This window comes from Pistacia vera, unplaced genomic scaffold, assembly GCF_008641045.1.
Source record: "Pistacia vera cultivar Batoury unplaced genomic scaffold, PisVer_v2 Contig227, whole genome shotgun sequence".
Lineage (NCBI taxonomy): Eukaryota > Viridiplantae > Streptophyta > Magnoliopsida > Sapindales > Anacardiaceae > Pistacia > Pistacia vera.
In genome coordinates, this window is record NW_022196032.1 from 1,663,950 (window position 1) to 1,668,003 (window position 4,054).

The 4,054-nt window shown below is 35.1% G+C and overlaps 1 pseudogene; it reads left to right on the top strand.

The window, feature by feature from the left end:
• Window positions 1–856: 856 nt before the first annotated feature.
• LOC116130966 lies at window positions 857–3,224 on the top strand (annotated as a pseudogene).
• The last annotated feature ends 830 nt before the right edge of the window (window positions 3,225–4,054 follow it).

Consider the following 4,054-nt stretch of genomic DNA (forward strand, 5'->3'; position numbering starts at 1 on the left):
ATTGTTGGACAGCCATTCATTCACGGAAAACGGTTTTGTCTCCAACATGGGTACATCTAACTAAATGCCACATCCTTCGATACAAAAATTCAGTGCAAAAAATCGGTGCCTGTAACATTATTGTATAAATATTTAGGGTATGAACCCAATGAAACTGTGTCGAGATGGGCCGGATCCTCTGGCCCAAATCAGGACTAAGCCTCGACCCTTTGAGGTTGAAGGGCCCATTAGAGGCTCTATTTTTTCTTTTCCTTAACATTATTACATCTTAAAGTAAAATAAACCATATTATTATGAAATTTCCTTAAGCCTCTTGCAATAAAACCCAAAACCTTTTTTTTTTTTTTTTTTTTGGCCCGAAGAAAAAAGAAGAAAATTTTAGCAAGAGCAAAATAAATTAAGAAAAGCTTAGATGAAGGAAAGAAACAAAACTTATAGAAAAACTTATTCCAATAATCGAAAGAGAAAAGTTTGATAAAATTTAAATTAAAATCATAAAAGAATTTAAAAAAATTTAGCTTGGATTTTAACATAACCTTCTGTGGAATGATTTCAAACACAATCGATAATTATGGATATAAGATAAGAAACGCTAAAGTAAATTGAACACGGGATATCTCACGTCAACAATAAAGGCTACATTCAAAAATGAATTTTAACTAAATATAACCAAAAAAAAAAAAAATATTAACATAAAAATATGTCTATTACACTAATTTCCTTTAATTACAGCTATTTTTCAATGGCACAAAACTCAGCCACGTCACCAGAGAATTCATTGGGTCACATCATCACCACTATCAACCGTTAATTAGATAAGAAAATTTTGCAAGGCATAGAAGAACACTGAGCTCACATGGCGCCAGCTCTTCTTAATTTGAATTCTACCTCAGTAATGGCCTGTGCCAGCGTCAAAGACACCTTAATGCGAACTCAACTCCAGGAGAAGACCCGAAACGCCCGCGTTTGGTTTTGGGAGGCACTGGCCGCGTTGGAGGTTCCAATGCCGTGCTCTCTCCAAGCTCTCGTCTCAACTCCAAATCGTTGTTGGCTGTCGAAACAGGTGAAATTAAGACTACCCTTTTTCTTTTGTTTGGTTTCCCAGAAAATGGAAGAGAGATTGGAAATTGATGAAGGAGAGCTTGTAGGACAGTTCCGTGTTCGTGTTGCTGTTTGTTTAGGTTTAAATGTATTTGTGAGTGTCAAAATTTTAATGTTTTTATTAAAGAATTGAATTGAGAAAGAGAAACATGTTGTAATGAGATGGCTGCTGAAGGATTTTTGGTTATGGCAGGGAAAAAGGTGCTGCAATGGTGGATAAATTGGGGAAGAATTCTGAGCTGCTGAAGTTAATATGATAATGTGGATTCATTGGAAACTGCTTAAAGAGTGCAAAGTCCTTCTCTTTCGCTCAGGCAGACGTTTCCATTTTTTTAAAATCAGACTTCAAATTTTTCTGAAATGAGTTGTTAAAATACAAAAATTTGTGAATTCCTATCAGTTCCTTATGCAAATGAGTTCATAACAATTTATAATTAAGATCTCTTTCAGAAGAAGGAAGTTGAGGTTGGATACTAAAAATGTGTTGATATTCGCATTTGAGAATTCTTATACATGCATACAACTTATTGTGTCCATGGCAATCCATTTTGTAACAAATCATGCAAATATCTAAATGCGATGTGGATCTTGTAGTCCATGCTGCAGGGCCTTTTCAACAGTCAGAATTGCAATGTACTGGAAGCTGCTAGAGACCAAGGTGAGGAAAGGTAATGATTATGTGAAATTTTCTTTCTTTTATGTTTTCTTTCTCTATCTATGTGAATAATTAGCATGTTTACGACCTTACAATTTAACCAAGTGTGTCTCATGAAGTGTTTGTCTATCTCCCAACAGACGGATATTTGGACGTTTGTAATGATACCAGTATGCATTACGTGCGAAATCCTTGAAGGATAGAGCAATAGCTGCAAATGTTATGCAATAACTACTGGCAGAATCTATCCCGGAGTGAGCAATGGTGCTACTATGAATATTTTTGTTCTGCAGGTGCACATCTGGCAATAAAATCTAAGAAAAAATTAGAATAGAAGTAACCAAAATGGAAGGGCAAAAGATTCATTATTGTAACATGTAAACCCCACAGAATCGTTGCCATAAAGTAAATATTATCTATGTTGGTAATCTACCTGGCTTTTTGAGATTTTTACTCACATATATAAGTGTACACTTTATGGCAGTGATGGCTGCAGAGCTAGTTTGTGCTGCGAGAGATGAAAGCAAGGGAGAGCCAGAGAGGCAAGGTGATTATACCTGCCAATGTTTACCACTATCCAGTATCACTCCCTTGCTGATTAGTTTCAACTAATGATTGACTTTTATAGTTTATTCTGATTTTTTGCATTTCTTTTTTATAATTTGTGACCCCATCAACAAAAATGTTGAGACATTCATAATATTCTTTCTTTTTTCATTTTAGTTAAATGAACCTGCTTAAGACCTTTTAGTCAAACTATTTCAAACACCAGGTTTAGTAACCATAAAACCTATAAGTTTACACTTCTGAATCTTATTTAAACTCCAACGCTAAGGATTGAATCAACTTATGAATTTCCTCTTAGGAATATTTAATTTGTCGGGGAAGGTTGTTTGCGGATGGGAGTGGAGGAATCCTTAAAGGAGTGAGGTTTGAGCAATAATCATCATGTCATATGAATATAAGATAACTATGTGAGCAGTAAATGCCCTATGGAGTAGAAAAACTGAAGGATTTATATACAAGGAGTTGGCTCGTTACCCATTAGTTCAAGCTAGTTTCATAATCATGCATACAAGCTTTGGGAGCCAAAACCAAAGGAGTATCTATGCATTCCCTCACAAAACTTTTAAATAGCTTGCTTTCCTCCGTCTTTGTCCTTGTATATATGATTTATGTGCAAATATGCTTTCTCAGATTCAGCTATTATACAGCAGGCACCGGTGGTGCTGGTCCTACAATGTTAGCTACTAGTTTTTTACTTCTTGGAGAGGAAGTTGTTGCATCTAGTAAAGGTCAGTTAAGGGCATATTGTGGAGTTATCTATGCACACTTGTTCTACTTATATGATATCTACCATGATAGTGCATATCCAAGTAGGAGAAAAGGTCAAACTGAAGCGTATAGTGGAATGATCAATGTTGATTTCGGAAAATGAATTGGAAGAAAAGACGTCTTTCTATTGTAAGTTCATAGGAAAGAAGTTGATTTCAAACTAGTGGGTAATTTCTCTGATGATTTGAGAAACTTTACAGTTTTCATAAATTTAGGAGCGCTTTTAACCAATTTCAAAACTAGCGCGACTTTTTGTATATTAGTAAAATTCAGGGTAAGTCAAGCAATATTCCTCACAGTTATATTCTGTGGACTAGTAAAATCATCCTGAAGTATGGATATATTTTTTTAAATACCATGATAAATTCTCATGGCTAAATTAGCATAGAGAAATGATCAATATAACAGTTACTACTCTCATGTGAAGAATAGATTGATATAAGTGACCTAAATGTATTGATTCACCATTATGTTCCTGAAAGTATATAGAATGTCGAGAGTTGATAGATTGCTTATTGTCCTGAGCTGGATTAAAATAAAATTGGTGGCCTTCCATCCTGAGCAACCTTTACTATAAGAATTCAGGCTATTGTTAATGAGCTTATGATGAATGTCATTTACATTTAGCCATTTGTTTTGGTGTAGCCCTTGATTGAAAATTGTGAATCGTGAAATTGCTTATTTCCTGCGACAGTTAAATTCAACTGAATCATTTATTTTCTGCGAGGTGCTCATGAAATCCTAGGAGTACCAACTGTCAGTGCTTGATTAGGAACTGCACCATTCTTCTGGAATTGGGAATGGTTGCCATGACAAAGCTTCTTTCTCCGTATGCAGTTACTTTACCAGAGCTGAATTGGCAGATTATTAGATTTTTCAAGTGGCTTGTTATTGAGTTTATGTTATTATAATGCCCATATATTAGGAAGCTGGTGCGAAGCATAACTAGTGGTCTATATCATA